The 22,196-nt window shown below is 46.7% G+C and overlaps 1 protein-coding gene across 2 annotated transcripts in view; it reads right to left on the reverse strand.

Annotated features, from left to right (window-relative positions):
* Nucleotides 1–20,875, reverse strand: part of PDS5B (PDS5 cohesin associated factor B) — a 166,383-nt gene extending 145,508 nt beyond the window's left edge. For both annotated transcript variants that reach the window (XM_040340427.1, XM_040340426.1), the window contains exon 1: nucleotides 20,741–20,875. The gene's annotated coding sequence lies outside the window, so the exon portion shown is untranslated. The remainder of the gene's footprint in view (nucleotides 1–20,740) is intronic.
* Nucleotides 20,876–22,196: the final 1,321 nt, after the last annotated feature.

A 22,196-nucleotide genomic window follows, 5' to 3' on the forward strand; every position in this document is an offset into this window, starting at 1 on the left:
GACGCAGTGCCTTATCGCAAAAACTGGCCAGGTCCTTTACCTGCATAATGGTCTGGGTCTTAACCCGTTAGAATGTAAAGTAATAAAAAAAAAAAAAAACAGCAATTTATTCTGAAATATCTCTATGCAGTCGTAGATATAAAAAACCAACGATATGATTAGGGAGTAAAATCTTGAATCCGCTCTGAGAAGAACAGACAGAAGAGATATATAGTATATTAGGAGGTTGAATCTGGTAAATATCAGACTCAGAGATCACATTTTTTATTAAAGAAAAATAAAATTAAAGACTGTGTGGCAGATTTTCAGACAGAACTAATATATTATGTATGACAGACTCTCTTGTCATAGGCAGGTGGCTTGATAAAGGCTGCAGTCAAAAACAAAAAATTTCTTCTTTGAAAAAAAATAAAATAATTTCAAGAATGTTTGTTCAATTTTCCAATCGTTAGTGGGGTAAAAAAAAAACATTTGTTTTCGACCACAGTGACGGGAAAATTCAAAGGAGCAGAATAGAAAACTTCTTGGTCACAGGAATTTTCAGACAGTGTATGTGGGTTTCGTGCAGAAATTTAACATTCAGTTTTAAAATGAATGCAAAGCAAAAGAAATTTTCTCTTTAATTCAGCGAATGTACAAAGATATTTCATATAAAATATTCTTGTCCGAAAATCGTTCAGTGTATGGCCGGTATAAGGCTCAGTTCACACTTATGTAGTTTGCTTTTGATCCATTTCTGCACACATTTTTTGCTGCAATTTTTTAATGCTTTTTTTTGCCAATTTCTTGTTGGGCAGATAAAAAAAAACGCAAATCGCAGCAAAAACGCACTACATGCTTTTCTGCTTCTTCTCCATTGAAGTCTATTTAACTAAACAAGCAAAAAAAAGCACCGTCCTTGACCCCTTCCAAATATGCAGCGGCTAAAAAAAGCAATGATTGGTCTGCTTAAGAAAGGGTGCGGGTCACATACACATAGCGGCCTGCCCAGATCCCACCCCACTGGCTTGTGTGTTTGATAGCTGCCGGGTCCCGTCCACCTCTGGCATCACCGCTGAATTTTGACAGCTCCTCTCTCTCTGCATTCAGTTACAAATGTCAGTTCCACACACCGAGTGGCTCTGGCAAGCGTCACTCTGACAATGGAGTGTGGGGAAGGGAGGAGGAACACTCGTGGGTCGACGGGCACAGTGCGGTCAGTAATCAGCCAAATTTGCAAAATAAACGACAGATGCCGATTTCTTCAAAAAAGGCCAAATATCAGCCGACATATCTGTTGCCCTCTAACACACACACACTATTTTATGGTCATGAAGCTATATGGAGGGTGGAAGGGAAATATAAATATTTTATATTAAAGTAGTACTAAAAGCTGAAACTATTTTTTTCCATGGATATAATAATTTTGTATATAATGCACAATACTGGTAAAAGTTTACTGTAAATATAATTGTAATTCCTTCTTTAACCTCAAGTCTATCAGCCTCCACCTTCTCTGGTTTGAGATGCTGATCTTCCCTGCACAGTCGTTAACCACTTAAGCCCCGGACCAATATGCAGCCTAAAGACCCAAGGTGTTTTTACAGTTCGGGACTGCGTCGCTTTAACAGACAATTGCGCGGTCGTGCGACGTGGCTCCCAAACAAAATTGGCGTCCTTTTTTCCCCACAAATAGAGCTTTCTTTTGGTGGTATTTGATCACATCTGCGGTTTTTAGTTTTTGCGCTATAAACAAAAATAGAGCGACAATTTTGAAAAAAAAGCAATATTTTTTACTTTTTGCTGTAATAAATATCCCCCAAAAACATATATAAAAACATTTTTTTTCCTCAGTTTAGGCCGATACGTATTCTTCTACCTATTTTTAGTAAAAAAAAATCGCAATAAGCGTTTATCGATTGGTTTGCGCAAAATGTATAGTGTTTACAAAATAGGGGATAGTTTTATTGCATTTTTATTTTTTATTTTTTTTTTACTACTAATGGCGGCGATCAGCAATTTTTTTCGTGACTGCGACATTATGGCGGACACTTCGGACAATTTTGACACATTTTTGGGACCATTGTCATTTTCACAGCAAAAAATGCATTTAAATTGCATTCTTTATTGTGAAAATGACAGTTGCAGTTTGGGAGTTAACCACAGGTGGCGCTGTAGGAGTTAGGGTGCACCTAGTATGTGTTTACAACTGTTTGGGGGTGTGGCTGTAGGAATGACGTCATCGATCGTGTCTTCCCTATAAAGGGAATGACGCGATCGATGCGCCACCATAGTGAAGGACGGGGAAGCCGTGTTTACACACGGCTCTCCTCGTTCTTCAGCTCCGGGGAGCGATCGCGACGGAGCGGCTATAAACAAATAGCCGCGCCATGGTCCCGGATCGCTCCCCGAGCGGACCCGACCTCCGCATGTAGCGGGGGGGGTCCCGATCGGACCCCCCACCCGCTAATAGGCGAGGACGTACGTGTACGCCCATGTACCTGTACGTGCCATATTGTGGACGTATATGTACATGCGGGGGTCGGGAAGTGGTTAAAGTGATTTTTTTTTTTTTTAAACAAACGTGTTATACTTTTACCTGCTCTGTGTAAAGGTTTTTGCACAGAGAAGCCCTGATTCTCTTCTTCTGGGGTCCCCCACTGATGTCTCTGGCTCCTCCTGCCTTCAGAGTGCCCCAATAGCAAGCTGCAAAGTATAGTATACAGAGCCCCTATAGCAAGGAAACACAACTTCCTTTAGATCCACTCACATCACACATTCACATGTTCTCAGGCCAGGGCTTGACAAATTCCGGTCGCCAGGTCGCCATGGCGACTATAAATAGGGTCCGGGCGACTTGGCTTTTTTGTGAGCTGGCGCCATCTGGTGGTGAGCCGTTGGTATTACAAGTTATTACCACCAGATGTGAGCTGGCGCCATCTGGTGGTGGCCGTTGGTATTACAAGTTAAGCATTAGGCCTTGTACACACGGCCAGACATGTCCGATGAAAACGGTCCGCGGACCGTTTTCATCGGACATGTCTGCTGGGAGGTTTTGGTCTGATGTGTGTACACACCATCAGACCAAATTCCCCGCGGACAAAAAACGTTTTATGTCATTATGAAAGATAATGTTACGCCGAATAAATTCATACCCAAAATGTCACGCTTCAAAATTGCGTCCGCTCGTGGAATGCCGACAAACTTTTACCCTTTAAAATCTTCATAGGCGACGTTTAAAAAAAATCTACAGGTTGCATGTTTTGAGTTACAGAGGAGGTCTAGGGCTAGAATTATTGCTCTCGCTCTACCAATTGCGGGATATTGTGTGGTTTGAACACCGTTTACATATGCGGGCGCTGCTCACGTATGTGTTCGCTTCTGTGCGCAAGCTCGACGGGGTGCCTTTTCTGGCTCCTAACTTTTTTAGCTGGCTCCTAGATTCCAAGCAAATTTGTCAAACCCTGTCTCAGGCAATTACTGACATGTATGGACGTTGTACTGAGATGTATGTGTGCTGCACTGCATTTCCGGATATGTAAACAAATAACGCGTTCTGTGATTAATCGATTATGAAAATAGTCGACAACTATTTTCATAATAGATTATTTGGCGATTAAAGTGGTTGTAAACACACTTTTTTTACTTTTACCTACAGGTAAGCCTATAACAAGGCTTACCTGTAGGTAAGGAGAATATCTCCTAAACCTGCACAGTTTAGGAGATATTCCCCTAGCAATGCGCCGCAGAGCATGCGCAGGGGGGATCTACGGCGAAAGGACCGGCAGCCGCCGGACCTTGCCAAGTTTTAAATCTCCCGCGCGCACGCGCGGGAGTGACGTCATCGCCGCTCCAGCCAATCACATCGCTGGAGCGATACCCGGAAGACACGCCGAGGCAAGATGAAATCTCGCTCGGCGTGGACCAGGTAAGTGCTACACACCTCGTTCCGAGGTAAGTATTTCATAATGACCCAATATGCGGTGCATATTCGCTCATTATGACTTTTGCTTTGCAGGAGAAAAATAAAATAAAAATTGATGCGGGTTTACAACCGCTTTAATCATTTCGTTCTTTTGGCCCTAATCTCTTGTATCATGTACTCAGTCTCTAACCATCTCTTGTATCATGTCTGCAATCCAGGAAGACATACAGTCTGGCTTCATGATGCCCACACTTAGGATGGCCACAGTCTATTTCTAGTTTATAAACTTTTTAAATGCTGCAACAACCCAACAAAACGGACCTTAGTTTACAGACTAACTTTACTAGGATACATTAAGCTTGTGTATTACAGGGGCATTTAAATTTAAAAAGTGTAATTGTGGCCTGAACTCCACTTTAAACACAATGCTAATAGTATTAGCTACATTTTTATTCGGTGCACCTCTAGCAGGACATGAAACAGAAGATGGTCAGAGACTGCAGACACGATACATCCTCACCTGTGCCCGTCAGATGCAGCCTCACCAGTGCCCGGATCAGAGCAACGATCTCTTGCTGTGTCACAGTGCTGGATTTAAATTTCCAGGCAGCAGTAACGATGTCCCGTCTCCTGTGATAGCGTCACACCGATTCAACTTCCCAGCATTGGATCAGCGTGCCGTCTATCACAAGAGGCGGGACACTGTTACTATGGCCGCCTGGACAATTCAGCTAACACACGCCGATTGCCGCTCTGCACGAAGAGGGAGGACTCTGAGCTGCCAGTATGAAACCCCCTCAATGGGCGCCAAACGGGATGGACTCTGCCCCCTTTTCTGTGCCATTATCGACCACTTTTCTTCTTTTTTCGGCCGATGCCAAAAACAGTTTTCGGCCAATGTGTTTCAGCAGCTGAAATTATGGTGCACCATTAACACACTGCTGATGAGTGAATACCTCCCATGGCACAATTGCGTTCTACCAGCGGGGAGCCTTACATGCCTACAGAATACGATTGGTGTTGCCAGCTATACCTGGAAGGACTGCTTTTGTATGGCTGAATTTGCATCGCACAGACATCGCAGCAGTGTGAACCGAGCCTTAGAGTGGTGAGCTTAACCACATTACTGCTTTGAGTATCAATTTCTGCATAATATAAAACTTTAACAAAATATGCAGCCTGACCTCGTACACCATTTCTGAGCCCAAAAGAAAAGTATGATTATTGTATTGTGTACTTTTATTACATTAGTTGCTATCAATTCTTGCTTACAACTGATGTGACTATGCTCTTTTTATTGTTTTTGATGGGTTCACTGTTTTAGGTAGGAGGAGCCTCTCACCCTCTCTTAAATTAAGTTTTCCTTTGCCTGCCTCCCTCCACCCAACGACAATCCCAATTCAGTAGCTAGATCAACAGGTAGCAATCGTGTTTGTATTCGTTAAAAAAAATATATATAAGAGCTCCTGTTCCCTTATAGCAGGTTAAACAGCATAGTGCTTTTGCTGTCTAACCTGTACCTCTCGATCCTGCCAGTTCCTGTGTCCCCCCCCCCCCTGTGTACTGAGCACGATAATCATGGCGGCTGAGCACCGATTACTGTGGTCAGTTTACGTGCCTCTGTCATCTGCAGCTCTCCTCTGTCTCCCTCACTCCTCCCTCCCTGTCAGCGCCATGTGCCTGTGTCCCCTTTCCTGCCGCTATTAGTAGTTTTAAAAAAAATAATGGAATCGTCACTGGCAGTCCCTCTATTTTATTTAGACATAATGCACTTTAAGAGTTTTTTTTTATTTTTAAAACAAAGCCTTTAAATACCCTTTAACTATATTGAGGTTGGTCACGTGACTCCCGGCCGCTCTGCTACTCCGATCCAGGGCTACAGCGGGAGGGGGTCAGAAATATTTTGACTAGAGGTACATCTACTAACCTCATCTAGCAGCCGCTACTTGGACTTTTAGTGTAGTGGTCACTAAGCTTAGGTCTGCTCTATCCTGTTGGAATTCCAAAACAGAGTTAAGCCCCATACACACTATCAGTTTTCTTGCAGGTTTTTCTCTTCAGGTTTACCAAAACCATGTAGTGAAAGGGCCTGCCTGATTGCATACAAATTGAAACTCTTGAGGTTTGACCTCATATTAGATGGTTTTGGTAAACCTGAAGACAAAAACCTGCAGGAAAACTTATAGTGTGTATGGGGCTTTAGTTACTGGCCTACTGACGTAGTTGCTATTTTTCACCATATTTTAAAACATTTTCCACACTTTATGATAAGATAGTAGACTGCTTCCTGTCATTCAATACGGTGTTTATGACTGTCTGAAGGCCCTTTGTCTTCAGCAAGTCCCTATTAGAAGCCACACTGAATGGTCTAGCTTCTCTACTGCCGGAGGCCATATTTTTGATTTATGGATTAAATATGGCCACTAAGGCAACCTCCATGGGTTCTCTATGTCCAGTTTGCAGAATGCTGAAAACCAGCCTCTCTTCCACCAGAATGGTGCAATTAAAAAACACATCGCTTTCCGGTTCAGCAACAAGGAGAGGAGTGGACGCCAGTCCGCTCTTCTCCCTCCCTCCCTCCCTCTACCTGGCGGCACCCGAAATGATGGTCCCGGGCCTGCAGAGCAAGACAGCCACACAAAATGCTTCCATCTAATAGGCAGGAGTCTGCTTGTCAAATTTACACACAGTACCGGTAGCCTCCGAGATGGTGTGTAAAACTCCCTGCTGTCAGATCCGTATGGCGGGCAAAAGGGTTCAAATGCGATAACCAGCGCCAGCTTAACCCCTTGGCGCCGGCTGCATGCATATTTTTGTGAATTGCTGTTAATACAGTTGTGCCAAGCTGCCCCGGCGCCTAACCGAAAACTCACAGCGGTCACATGCGACTAAGCCCTGCCATCATAAACCTCTTAAAGGGACAGGAGGCGCCGGCGTGAACAGGTTAAAATTGCCCACACTGGATTAAGCTCGCTTGGGGTAACTCTCCACTATTTCTGATCCATGGGATCCTTAAGGGCACCTCCATCCTTAAATGAGAGATTGGTTTTCCTGGAAACCTTGGACAAGGAGCCATATATAGTTAAACTGGATGGACTGTGTGTCGTTTTTCAACCACACTATTTAACGATCCAATCTAGGGCACTTCTTCCAAAGACCAGAGCGGTCTTTGAATCATAAGATTTGGAAGGAATTCCTTCCTGCAAGGATGGATTCCTTAAACATAGGATGGACTGGAAATGTTTGTAATTGCTTCTTCTGTAAGCCTGCATATAACGAATCATGTAAATTCATAACCTTCTGTTCTTCAAACTCCAAAGTGTTGTGTATGGCTTTTAATATTTATTTTTTCATCAATAGGAATCTTTGCAACTTGCTTTCCTGCTCTTCTTTTAGCTCTCCCAGTGTTCCGATCCTGATGCATTGCTGCAGTTTACTCTCAATTCCTCTGACCTGCCCTACTCCTAATTGTGCGGGGGTTAAGAATAGCTGCAGATACGCTAGAGCCAGAAGTACCAAGTAACCCATCACTACAGGTAGATTCATGGAGGAGGGTTCTAATCTAAAGGACTGGAAAGCAAGTGCCATTTCTTCATTTATTCTATCCATGAATCATTTGAGAAGATTCCCTGACTCTCATTTTATCAATGAAATCTTAACAAAGTGACTTTCTCCATAAGACTGAAATTTTCTTTTTGCACGATTCAGTTCCTAGGTTTTTGTGAACAGTTGAGTGGCTTAGCCTGGTTTCCATGTAATATGCATGAAAATATAGAAACTGGGGTGCAGACAAATGGAAGCCAATTGCTCTGGACTGGACCAGAATTTAAAATGTTTGGCTTTAGCAAAAGGCAGTTTGTTTGTGAACGGCTGGAGAGCAGTTTGGGGCTGCATTTCAGCAAATGGAGTTGGAGATTTGGTCAGGATCAATGGTGTCCTCAATGCTAAGAAATACAGGCAGACACTTATTCATCATGCCATATCATCAGGGAAGCGTGCGATTGGCCCCAAATTATTCTGCAGCAGGACAACGTCCCCAATGTCATTCAGAACCATCTTCAGCGTAAAGAAGAACAAGGAGTCCAGGTTTGGCCCCTACAGAGCCCCGATCTCAACATCGAGTCTGCCTGCGATTAATTGAAGAGACAGAAGGAATCAAGATGTTTGCAACAACCTACCTGCTGAGTTCCTTCAAAAACAGCGTGCATGTTTACTCTAAAAATGTAAGCCGTTTGGAAGGCAAAGGGTGGTCACACCAAATCATTTGATTTTCCCTTCTGTTCATCTTTCCATTACGTGAGTTGGGGAACGAGGGTGAGGTAAGAGCGTGAGGGTAGTTGCTGAGACTCTACAAACACAAGCTCAATCCACAATATTTGTGGTGGACTGTCTCAATACTCATACAGGAAGATACAATTCCTTAGATAAGTTTAATTTATTACATAAAAAATAAAAATACATCATATTTAAAATGATTGAATAAACAGTATATCAGTACATCAGTACTCAAGGGTTTTCCCCAAAGAGTATCTGTTGGTGAAATGTTTCTCATGGATGAAAAAAATCAGACCTCTACTAGTTTCACAGTGAGGCACTGCTTCGTCAGGAGGAGTGATCTATAAGAGCCGGTTCACACAGGGGCGACTCAGCGGCCTGACAAGTCGCACTCCACTCTGTTCAATGGAACCGTTCTAATAGGAGTGGCTCAAGTCGCTCCAACTTAGAAAAAGGTTCTTGTACGACTTTGGGGGCGACTTGCATTGACCCCCAAAGTCGCGGTGCCCCTGTGTGAACCGGGTCTTAGACAAATGGTCACATTTGCCACACTGAAAAACACATTCAGATACATGACAATTTATAGCAGTATTGTAATTAGATACAGTTCAGCAAAAACAATGATGTTGCTTACCCAACAATTTACAAGCAATTAGTACAGGTCTGATTAATCCAGGGCTCGACAAATCCCGGTCGCCAGGTCGCCATGGCGACTAGAAATAGCATCCTGGCGACTTGGCTTGGAAGGTGGGCAAAATTATTTTTTTTTTTTGTGAAGTCCCCAGCTCTTCCTTGTGTGAGCTGGCGCCATATGGTGGTGGCCGTTGGTATTACAAGTTAAGCATTACAAGTTAAACAGCAATTCTAATGTCACTGCCATCTTCTTCCCTCTAATTAAAACCCCCAAACATTATATATATTTTTTATCCTAACACCCTAGAGAATAAAATGGCGATCGTTGCAATACTTTCTGTCACGCCTTATTTGCGCAGCGGTCTTGCAAGCGCACTTTTTTGTGAAAAAATTACACTTTTTTTAATTAAAAAAATAAGACAACAGTAAAGTTATCCCCATTTTTTTTTAATATTATGAAAGATAATGTTACGCCGAGTAAATTCATACCCAACATGTCACGCTTCAAAATTGCGTCCGCTTGTGGAATGCCGACCAACTTTTACCCTTTAAAATCTTCATAGGCGACGTTTAAAAAAATCTACAGGTTGCATGTTTTGAGTTACAGAATAGGTCTAGGGCTAGAATTATTGCCCTCACTCTACCAATCGCGGCGATACCTCACATGTGTGGTTTGAACACGGTTTACATATGTGTTCGCTTCTGCGCGCAAGCTCGTCGGGACGGGGTGTGTTTTCTGGCTCCTAACTTTTTTAGCTGGCTCCTAGATTCCAAGCAAATTTGTCAAACCCTGGATTAATCTACGAGAAACATTTCACCAACAGATATACTGTTTATTCAATCATTTTAAACATGATGTATTTTTGTCATTTTATATGCAATAAATGGAATTTTTATCTAAAGAATTGTATCTTCCTGTATGAGTACCGAGACCGTCCACCACAAAAATTGTGGGTTTGAGCTCGTGTTTGTGGAGTCTCAGCAACTATCCTGGCCGAATTTTTGAAATTTTGACATCAATACTGAAAATATGACTGAATATGCCAAAGAAAACCTGTCTTTTATTAAGGCTGGGTTCACACTGGTACGACAAACGCTCTGACATTGGGAGTTCATGTCGTATGACGTGTGAAAATTAATGTTTCCCTATAAGACCTGTCTTAACTGGTCTGACACAAGTGGACTTTGGTCCGACTTTGAAAATGCTCCCTGTACTATTTTGGTCCGACTTTGATCCTACTTCAGCCCATTGAATATCATTGAAGTCGGACCAAAGTAGGATCCTTGTCCTTACCATCCGACTTTTGACATCTGACATGATGATTACAACAGCAGTAAAAGAAATTTATCTCACATTGGGGTTGTTTTGATTGGTCAAAGGACAAGTCAGATAGTCACAAAGTTGGATCAAAGTAGTATCCAGTTCATGAAAGTCGGACCAATGTAGGATCGATGTAGGACTGATGTCGCAGAGCAAAGTAGGATGAAAGTCATATGACTGTCGTGTGGTATGAGGCTGGGTTCACACTGATGGATGTCTGTCGTGTTGTATCATCCGACTTTCATGAACAGAATACTACTTTGCTCTGCGACTTTGTGATAGTCTGACTTGTTCTTTGACCAATCAAAACAATCCCAGTGCGAGATAAAAAAAATTTACTGCTGCTGTAATCGCACTGTCGGATGTCACAAGTCGGATGGTAAGGACAAGGATCCTACTTTGATCCGACTTCAATGATATTCAATGGGCTGAAGTAGGATCAAAGTCGGACCAAAATAGTACAGGGAGCATTTTCAAAGTCGGACCGACATGTGTCGGACCAGTTAAGACGGCTCTCATAGGAAAACATTGATTTTTCACACGTAATGCGACATGAGCTCCCAATGTCGGAGCGTTTATTGGACCAGTGTGAACCCAGGCAGATACTATGCGACATTTATTCGACTTTCAGGCCGGGTTCACATTGGTACGACACGACAGTCATACAACTTTCATCCTACTTTGCTCTGCGACATCAGTCCTACATCGGTTCTACATTGGTCCGACATCCATCTGACTTTCATGAACAGGATACTACTTTGATCCGACTTTGTGATAGTCTGACTTGTTCTTTGACCAATCAAAACAATCCCAGTGTGAGATAAAATAGGATTTTTTGTACTCACTGTAAAATCCTTTTCTCTGAAGTCCATGGACGGACACAGCTCCTTAAATCTTGACAAGTGGGTTATGTTCCCTGTTTACAGGAGAGGACTAGGCAGAAACATGTTAAATAGTTAAATACATGTTACATTAACAGAGTTGAACAGCCCCGCCCAGGGGGCGGTCCCTCCAGACATAACCCTCCTCACTGCAGCTTGCAGCCTCAGTTCGTAACAAGCAGTACAAACCTAAAAAGGAGGGGTGGGAGCTGTGTCCGTCCATGGACTTCAGAGAAAAGGATTTTACGGTGAGTACAAAAAATCCTATTTTCTCTTATCGTCCATGGACGGACACAGCTCCTTAAATCTTGACAAGTGGGACGTCCCCAAGCAGTGTCAAAAAACGAGGGGTGGGAAATATATCAGTAAAAACTATTTTAACTTCACCCCAAAACAAGCAGAGCTCCTCAACGGAGGAGGTGCAACTTTAAACAGCCGCCGGCAAAAACTAGCGGCTGAAAAAAACATCATAAGATGCACTCACAGCAACCATGTAAGTTCTGGAAAAAGCGTGAACGGACGAGCAAATCGCCGCCTCGCACACCTGTGAGACCGACGCATGATGTCGGAAAAAAAAAAAAAAAAAACCCAGGAAGCACCAATTGCCCTGGTCGAAAGTGCCGTGACCGGAAAGGGGGGCCCGCACTTAGGAGCATAGGCCTGTATGACGGCCTGCCCGATCCACCGAGAAATGGTGGTCGACGAGACCGCCAGGCCCTTTTGTGGACCAGACACCGACACAAAAGAGAGTCAGAAGCTCCGAAATGGAGCCGTAGTAGGCTGGTATACCCGCAAAGCGCGTACCACGCCTAAAGTATGAAAGGCCGAAACCTCCTTCGGAAGAAGGGAAGGTCGCGGGCGCACCATCACCTAATCCTTATGGGGGATCAAGCATGGCGGCTTGCAAGACAAGACCGCCAACTCAGAAACCCCTCTAACAGAGGTAAAGGCCACTAAAGGGGCCACCTTCTGAGATAGTGTCAAGAGAAAATCTCTCTGATGTTTCCAAAAGGAAGGTTCCTGAAGAACCAAGAGCACCAGAGTCAAAACTCATGGGGGAAGAGATGGGCCAAGAGGGGAAAGTATAAGGCAAACCCCTTGCACACAAAAAAAGGGGACCCACCAGGGAACGGGCCGCAAAAAGGCCACTAAAAGAACACAGCCAAGACTGAAATCTGCCCCCAAACGGTGCTTTAAGCAATTTTTAGATCCAATCCAAGCTTTAAAAACAGCAGGACCCTGGACACCGAGAGTACGCCCGTGGACGTCACTCCATCCCTTCGCACCAAGAGAGGTGCGACGGTAGATCCTCCGGAAGAAGACTACGGTGCCCTGTTGAGATGACCGAGTCAGACAGACCCTGGTCACCTAAAGTCTGGCTTCCAATAACCATGTTAAGCAAGTCAGTGACTGTACAACAGGAGGAAGTATGGGACCTTGAGACAGGAACCTCCTGCCCTGGCAATCGCCAGGGTGCCTCCGCTACCAGGCGCCCGATATCAGCGTACCAAGGACGCCGAGATTAATCTGGAGCGATTAGAATCATCGGGATCTCCTCAGCATCCACTCTGTGGTGCGGCCGAGGAAGCAACTACCATGGAGGAATGGCAAAAAATCACGGATACAGACAACACAGGGCCACCAGCGCGACTGACGCGTCTGTACAAGATCACTAGACCTGGCCACTAACTGACACCCTTGCGGCGGAGACAAGCTGCCAGGAGATCCATGCCATGTGAGGCTCACCTCCTGCAAGGGAGCCGAAACACCCCAAGCACAAAGACCAGTCGCCCTGGTCCAGCATCTGGCGACTCCAGTAGTCCACCTGCCGGCATACCTGATGGTAGACTGAAGCCACGGCCGTGGCGTTGTCCGGCTGAAACCAGATCGGTCGACCACAAGGAGAAGCATAGCCTGATCGCCTAAAATAGTAGGACAATGAACAGTAGACAGCACCTGGTATTCCCAGGCGGTCTCCCACCAGGCACTAGCCAGGCCCGACCCTGGGTAGCTACCGAGACCAGACACATTCAAGGAGGTGTGGTCATAGGTCCACGCAAGTCCAGCGACTCAGGGCCGACTGGACCCCCCAGTTTTGTGAACCTCCAGGTTCACAACCCGTGAGCTGGCATCCTTCGTAAACACCGACCACTGGAAGGAAGGAACAACTTCCCGGACCGAAGAGTCGGGAATCTCTGTCACCAACTCAGAGAGACTCTGACTAGGTGGCGCACAGGAATCTAATGATTTCAGAGACAAGAGATTTTTACCACCTGGACAGTAGTTCCACTGGAAAACCAGGGTGTGGAACTGGGCATACAGTACCACCTTGAAGGAGGCTACCCACAGACCCCGAACCAGCAGGCGCCCGGAGAGAAGACCGATTGCGTGATGCCAATACCTTCTCCGCAGACTGAAGAGTCTGCAATTTCTCCAGGGGAAGAAGGACCTTTGCCACTGAGGAGTCTGGATCAACACTAGATACTCCAACGCTGAGTCGGAACCTAGCATGCCCATAATTTGAACCCTGGGTCGCACACATGGAGGGCAGGCTTGCTGCCACTGAGCTACACTTTCTGGCCTAAACGTTTAACATCCACCCGAATCTTCGGAGGGTCTGAATGGGAATAACCCATCCACTAGTTAGGAGACAGAAGCTGCTCTCAGAAGAAAGTCGTCAAAGTAGCCAATGAGGCAAAGCCTCGCTGTCCCAACAAAATTCAAATAAGTGCGAGCTCCTAGCTGAAAACCCATGGTGCTGACGCCAGATCAAAAGGGAGGGCCACAGGCTGACAGAGACCCTTCTCTCATCACGAAGCACAGAAAAAAAACACTGTGACATGTGCAAAACGGGACATGCATGTATGCGTCCCTGATGTCCGAGGACGTCAGGACATCCCCCGGATGAAGCGCAGCTACCACCGAACAAATGGATTCCATGCGGAACTACCCGACGTTCACAAAGGTATTTAGGGCCTGAGGCCCATAGAAAACCCCAAAACTCTCGTCCTGCAGGAAAGGTAAAATTACCTTGCAGCTTAGCAAATCCCACACTGCCCAAGGCAGACCGACGGGCCGGGAGGGGAAGACACAAGGACAGAACTTTGTTCTGTGGATAGGAGGAAACCCTATCTAGTACTCCGAAGAGACCACCTCGCAGACCCACTAGTCGGAGAGCAGGGAGGTTTCACTGAATTGTGAACCTGCAAGCCGCCCCTCCCACCTAGAGACAGGGAGGGAAGGCTATATACATTGGCAGGATTTGGGTGCCGGCGTGATCGGCTTATGCACCCAGGGACAGATTAGTCCCCCAGCTGGGCCTTTGACAGCCTGGGAGGGTTGCCCCTAAATAATACACACACATAGTGTGTATGTATATTATGTAGGTGTATGCACACATGTCTTTGGAGGAAACCGGAGTACCCGGAGGAAACCCACGCAGACACAGGGAGCGACAATGCAAGCTCCAGGCAGATTGGCATCAGTGTGCAGATTGGCGTCAGTGTGCAGATTCGAACCAATGACTCTTTTGCTGCCAAGTAATGGAGTTAAGCACTACACCACCGTGTGCATAAAACCATTCTGAAACAGACGCCCTGGATAACAAGGGCGCAGCATTCAATGAAGCATCACAGACCTATATGAGGCCCTGGACCAGATGGTCCGCTAGGCTAATAACCTCAGGAGAGAGTCGGTGCTCCTCCACTGTCTGGTGCAAAATGCTCACTCTGTGAGTTGTATACAGCACTAGGGGTCAGGACTACTCCAAGATGGCCACCGAGCGTTCAGAACGCGGCCACAGGAAAAAGGCCAGCACAATGTAAGCTGCGCCATAGCGTGGCTACGACAAAGTGGGCGCCAATGGGAGTTTTCAATGTAATTGAAAAACCTCCCAAAAAATAGTGCCAGCGACCACTGAGACACCAGTGTAGTGGCCACAATAGGCCGCAAGCCAGACCCCAGCATGGTAAACATGGAACGGGTCAGTACTTCGGATCTTCTATCAGTCAGATCCATACAAGCGGGGGTTCCCGCCCAGCGGTGAGGGACTACAAAAGCCCTCAGTGGCTTTTCTCATTCCGCATCTCAGAAATTATCAAAGAAGGGCACAGAAGGAAAAAACCTACACAGCGGTCTGATTTGTGTGATCCAAAAAAGACCGAGCCCTCGGCGGAAACCCAGCTGCACTATGCAGCTTAGGAGAGTCCCTTGCAGCAGTAAAAAGCGCACCCATAAATGCCTTATTCTGCCTTTTTTTTTTTTTTTAACTAGGTACCTAGTCCATGGCTCCATAACAGAGCATTCCCCAGGGGATAACGGGGGAAGGGGGCACTCTTTTACCGCCCGCCCGCAGTCCACCCCCACCCTGGCACAAACTGTGTCCAGGACTAACAATAAAAACTCTGTGGGAATCACAGGTGCTAACACCTGCTGCCACCACCAGCATGTGGGGAAGGACCCAGATACTGACTCCAATATTTACATATAGTGTGTATTATAATATGCACACCTGTCCATACAAATAGACAAAAGCTCCTAGAGCCCTATTCAGGGCCTCTCATCCACTTGCTGCACTGACCAGGGGTAACCAGGGGACTCCCTCAGGAGGAGACTGCACAGCGCTGCCTGTGAGGAAAAGAACCGTGAGGTAACTTTTGCAGGGACCTGTGTTTAAACAGGAAAAGCCTCATAGGGCTGTTTTATTTAAGGATAAGACACAGATACAGCATAAAAAGCAAAACCGTTACAGGTGTCACCAATCAGTCAGCGTCTGCTGAAGTACAATCATAAACATCTGTGCTCATCACAGGGCTTTTTACCTCACAGGAAAGCCCAATACAAAAAAGAAAAAACACAGGCCAGATAACACAGTCCCCTCAGGAAGGCCCCCTCCCCCCTGACAGCGGCAATGTTAGCAATGCAGCAAGGGAAAGGAGCAGGGAAGTAAGGGGAAGGGACCCCCGAACCCCAGGAATGCCCAGCCGTACCAACCCACCGAAGCAGGAGGGACTGTACTTACCCGTCCAAGCGAGGACTCGCTGACACATTCCTGACAGAACTACAACCGAAATGGAGGTAGCTGTCGGCCCGGTCCACTGTGAGTGAGACAACACCACAGCCCAGTCATATGTGGACCTCGGAGCAAAGCTCACCGGCCACCCCAGGAGTCATGGGGTATGGCGTGGCAGACCAAGCCTCTTTGCAAAGGTGTGCCCACGCTTGCTGGTCGGACTGAGTAGACTACAAGGATCTATATTATCCAGCCTGTCTCTCAGCCAACAGTTGAAAGAAGATTCTTCAAGAAAAAGTAAAATAAAATAAAATTTCTCCTCAGGGCGCTGGGCCCAAAGGGAGCCATACGTCCTCCTTTGCTAGGCAGAACGAAACTGAGGCTGCAAGCTGCAGTGAGGAGGGTTATGTCTGGAGGGACCGCCCCCTGGGCGGGGCTGTTCAACTCTGTTAATGTAACATGTATTTAACTATTTAACATGTTTCTGCCTAGTCCTCTCCTGTAAACAGGGAACATAACCCACTTGTCAAGATTTAAGGAGCTGTGTCCGTCCATGGACGATAAGAGAAATTCCTTTTACTGCTGCTGTAATCACAGTGTCGGATTTCAAAAGTCGGATGGTAAGGACAAGGATCCTACTTCAATGATATTCAATGGGCTGAAGTAGGATTAAAGTCGGACCAAAGTAGTGCAGGAACTTTTTTCAAAGTTGGACCGACTTTTGTCAGACCAGTTAAGACAGCTCTCATAGGGAAACATTGATTTTTACACGTCATGCGACATGAGCTCCCAATGTCGGAGCGTTTGTCGGACAAGTGTGAACCCAGCCTCAAGGATAGCGATCACATGAAGCCATTTATTAGCACATAGTTTTTGGATCCTTTTTAAAATCATAACAGAAATCATCCAAATGGCCCTGATACAAAGTTTACATACCCTGGAATGTTTGGCCTTGGTACAGACACAGAAGGTGGCACACACAGGTTAAAATGGCAATTAAAAGGTTAATTTCCCACATTTGTGGCCTTTTAAATCACAATTAGTGTCTGTGTATAAATAGTCAATGAGTTTGTTAGCTCTCACATGGAAGCACCAGGCAGGCTAGACACTGAGCCGTGAGGGGGTAGAAGAGAACAGTCAAAAGATCAACAAGGTAATCAAACTTTACAAAAAGATGGAAAAGGGATAAAAAATGATATCCAAAGCCTTGAATACAAAAATTCTTTAAGAAAAAAAAAAAAAAAACCCACCACACAAACCACTGGATGGGCAAGTTTTTAAACACCGGCTGTCATTTTCAGATGCACTGGTTCCTTTGATTTTTATTAATATAATTTCAATGCAAAACGTAAACATAACTCAGGTTGCAAAACGATGCGCAAACTGTTGGTGCAATATAAATCCTATATAATAAATACATTTAGATCTGTTTCATAAGGAAAGAAAATTAACAGGAGTAGTGATCATCAGTATATTTTACCTACACTAAATCTTCACCTAATGAATGAAAGCTCCCTGAATAGCAACAGATCAGAGGTCAGCTGTCGTCTTGTCCGACACATGAACTCTGTAGAAACCTTTCAGGAGTTCCCATCTCTAACACTGACTGACCAAAGAAAGGGGGGGGGGGGGGGGTTCCAAGTGAAAGGACACAGAGCTAACACACAGTACATGACAACCCCTTCAGGGGAAGAACTGAAATGACAGCGCCAAAGACCGACAGAAATACACAGGTCCCAAAAGACATAAAAGCACAGCACAATGCATTTGTCACACAGAAAGGTGACAGGTGATATATTACCAAATAGAATGAGCCTGGCCCAAGGAATGCAGCAGCCCACCCCACATCAGAACGCCATAAACAAAGGGCACCATGCAATCAGTAGCTGCGTACTACATGACCATAACCCAGCATATCTCTCATCACCGAGACCTGATAGAGATGATGAGCATTTCCTTTCTAAACAGGTAGACCATTGGAAAAGCTCATCTGCCGTTCAGCCTGCAGAGACACTCCGGTACGCTTGAAGAGGATTTCTGAAATCATTGTCAACAGTATTCTCTCTGCATTTTTTAGCCATGTGTTTCACATTCCCTGAATGAATGTCAATAACGGCAATGACATTTGTTCTCTTAAATGATTGGACTGTATCTACCATACATTCAGCATTATGACCCAAATTTAAGTGGCACGCTATTGCAGCATTAAAAAAAAAGAGAAGGACGAATAAGCAGAACTCCTAGAAAGGAATGTGGAAGCCCACCTCACGTCTGCGTGGCATGAAAAGGGCAGCAAGCAATGAGCACTCACTGCTGCCAAAGCCTAATAGATGTGTTCTCCCGGGCATTTAAGAACACCCTATAGAGACCAATTTACATGAGGCATAAGCAAAATAAAAACAGTAAAAGTAGAGAAGGCAAATCAGAAACAGATTTATAAAAACTGGAGCTGCTACCCAACATTGCACAGCAGGCGACATTTCTCACATACAACATGAAAGGTACTGGTCACTACAAGATTTCCAGTCCTGCTTAAAGGGGTTGTAAAGGCGGAAGTTTTTTTTTTAATCTAAATGTAATAAGATAAAAAGCCTTATGTGTGCAGCAGCCCTCCAATACTTACCTGATGTCCCTCTCCATCCAACAATGTCCACAAGTGTCTCAGCCATTCAAGATTCTCCTTCCTGATTGGCTGAGACACAACCGTGGCGCCATTGGCTCCCACTGCTGTCAAAGTCAGCTAGCCAATCAGGGGAGAGGGGGTGTGGCCAGGTCTGGTTCGGCGGCTGAATAGACACATGGAGCTGTGACTCGGCTGCCCTCATTGCAAGCTGCTTGCTGCTGGGGCAATAAACAGGGAGGATCCAGGCTGCTCTGTGTAACAGAGCACCATTGGAAGGGGAAGCTGGCACTTGCCATTGGAAGTGAAATGGGGGGGTGCCAGCACTCGGCAATTGAGGAGGTGGGGGGACACACTGCTTGTCATTGGAGGGGGGTGCCAGTGCTTGGCTATTGAAAGGGAGGGCAGCACTCACTATTGGAAGGGGATTGGGGGGTGCCAGTACTCAGCAACGGAAAGGGTGACAAGCATTCGGCAATGGAAGGGTGAGGGCCCAGTGCTCAGCAATTGAGGGGGTAGCGCTTGCCATTTATAGGCGAAGGGTGGGGGTGCCAGTACTTGGCAATTGAAAGGCAAGGCAGCACTAGCTATTGGAAGGTGAAGTGGGGGCCCAGCGCTCAGCAATAGAAGGGGGTGCTTAGCAGTAAAAAGGGGGGGGGACCCAGCGCTCGCCAATTAAAAGGGGGGGGACCCAGTGCTCGCCAATTAAAAGGGGGGGGACCAGCGCTCGCCTATTAAAAGGGGTGGTAAGCGCTCGCCTATGAAAAGGGGAGGGGCCAGCGCTCGCCTAGGAAAAGGGGGGGGACCCAGTGCTTGCCTAGGAAAAGGGGGGGGACCCAGTGCTCGCCTAGGAAAAGGGGGGGGGGACCCAGTGCTCGCCTAGGAAAAGGGGGGGGACCCAGTGCTCGCCTAGGAAAAGGGGGGGGACCCAGCGCTCGCCTAGGAAAATGGGGGGACCCAGCGCTCGCCAATGAAAAGGGGGGGGGGGGAACCAACGCTCACCAATGAAAAGGGGGGGGACCCAGCGCTCGCCAATGAAAAGGGGGGGGACCCAGCACTCGCCAATGAAAAGGGGGGGGACCCAGCACCCGCCAATGAAAAGGGGGGGGACCCAGCGCCCGCCAATGAAAAGGGGGGGGGACCCAGCGCCCGCCAATGAAAAGGGGGGGGGACCCAGCGCCCGCCAATGAAAAGGGGGGGGACCCAGCGCCCGCCAATGAAAAGGGGGGGGGACCCAGCGCCCGCCAATGAAAAGGAGGGCAGCCAGCGCTCGCCAATGAAAAGGGGGGGACCCATCGCTTGCCAATGAAAAGAGGGGGGACCCATCACTCGCCAATGAAAAGAGGGGGGACCCATCACTCGCCAATGAAAAGGGGGGGGACCCAGCGCTCGCCAATGAAAAGGGGGACCCAGCACTCGCCAATGAAAAGAGGGGGGACCCATCACTCGCCAATGAAGAGGGGGGGGACCCAGCGCTCGCCAATGAAAAAGGGGGGGGGACCCAGCGCTCGCCAATGAAGAGGGAGGGGGGCCCAGCGCTCGCCAATGAAAAGCTGGGGGGAACCATCGCTCGCCAATGCAGAGGAGCTGTCAGTCAGTTATAAGATGGGGGGGGGGGGGACAGCTGAGCCAATAAAACCTGGAGAAGATGCAGGACTGCCGCCCATAGCAACCAATGTCACCATCACAAGCCTGGCTGGTTGGTTTCTACGGACAACAACAGTAGTACAGCGCCCCCTCCCTGTGAAGACGGGTCACCACATTCTCCAGAACACACTGTGCTGTACCTGGGGGGTGCAGGAGATGTAAAACATGGCACTGGTGACCATGACAACCAGACCCCTCTGTTGCTATGGGAAACCCCCTCCCCCACACAGGCAGGGTGGTGTGTCTGTGGAGGAATGCATTGTGCTCTATAACGGGACTCCGGGGAGGGGGGTGGGAACACAGGCCGGGTAGATAGGACTGACCCCAGCCGGGCTCCCCAGCCTTGGCAATGACAGAGAGCTCCGGACACAGGCAGGCTGGGGGGCCGCTCCCCGGGGTCCCCATTGCACGAAAACCCGGAGGCCGCCCGGCTACTGTCGCCTCTCACCTTCTCTCCCCCGCAGGCGTCGGTCGCACTCTCCCGTAGTCCGCACCGGCTCTTCCCCGCCCGTGACACCCGCACCGTGTCGCCTTCCCCGAGCTTCAAAATGGCGCCAATTTGTCACCAGCGGCTCCAATGGAAGCGGCTGTGGGAACAGCGAGACCTGCTGCACAGAGCGGGCGAGGAGCGCCACCGTGCGGCCAGCGGAGGGAGAGCCAGGCCACGCCTCCCGAGTGACATCACCCGCTGATAGGCAGCCCCTCTGCGACCTCCAGAGAATAGGGACAGCGGAGGAGCCACAGAGACCGCTCTGCCTGACACGCATAGTTCTTCTCTGCCGTGCAAAACCTATGGTAGAGGCTATCAGAGGCTATGCACCACTACAGAGAGAGGATATCAGAGGCTATGCACCACTACAGAGAGAGGATATCAGAGGCTATGCACTACAGAGAGAGGCTATCAGAGTCTATGCACTACAGAGAGAGGATATCAGAGGCTATGCACTACAGAGAGAGGCTATCAGAGGCTATGCACTACAGAGAGAGGCTATCAGAGTCTATGCACTACAGAGAGAGGATATCAGAGGCTATGCACTACAGAGAGAGGATATCAGAGGCTATGCACTACAGAGAGAGGCTATGCACTACAGAGAGAGGATATCAGAGGCTATGCACTACAGAGAGAGGCTATGCACTACAGACAGGGCCGTCTTTACCGCAGGGCAAATGGGGCAGGTGCCCTGGGCCCTGTCACTGTTGGGGGCCCAAAGCAACCCCCTTTAAAAAAAAAAAAAAAAAAAAAATTTTTTTTTTTTTTTTTTTTTTTTTTAGGGGTCCGGAGGCCCCCAGGGGCCCGGAGGACCCCAGGGCCCCAGATGGCAACCCCCCCTTTTTTTTACTTTTTTTTTAAATAATAAAAAAAAATTATATATTTTTATTAAAGGGACAATTTTTTAATATATTTTTATTTTATTTTTTATTAAAGGGCCAATTTTTTTTAGAGGTCTGGGGGTCCCCAGGGGCCCATAGTTCCCCAGGGCCCCGGATAAAAACCCCCTTTTTTTAATAAAAAAAAATCGTTTATATATATATATATATATATATATATATATATATATATATATATATATATATATTTATTATTATTATTATTATTATAGGACCCAGAGGTCCCCAGGGCCCCGGATGGCAACCCCCCTTTTTTTTTATAAAAAATATTTTTTTTATATATTTTATTTCTTTATATATATATATATTTGTTTTATTTATTTTTAATTTAAGGGCCCAGAGGTCCCCAGGGCCCTGGATGGCAACCCCCCCTTTTTTTTTTTATAAATGTTTCTTTATATATATTTTTTATTAAAGGGCCCAGAGGTCCCGGATGGCAACCCCCTTTTTTTGTAATTTATTTTTATTAAAAAAAAAATATTAAAGGGCCCAGAGGTCCCCAGGGCCCCAGATGG

Source organism: Rana temporaria, chromosome 2 (genome assembly GCF_905171775.1).
Source record: "Rana temporaria chromosome 2, aRanTem1.1, whole genome shotgun sequence".
In the NCBI taxonomy this organism is placed as follows: Eukaryota; Metazoa; Chordata; class Amphibia; order Anura; family Ranidae; genus Rana; species Rana temporaria.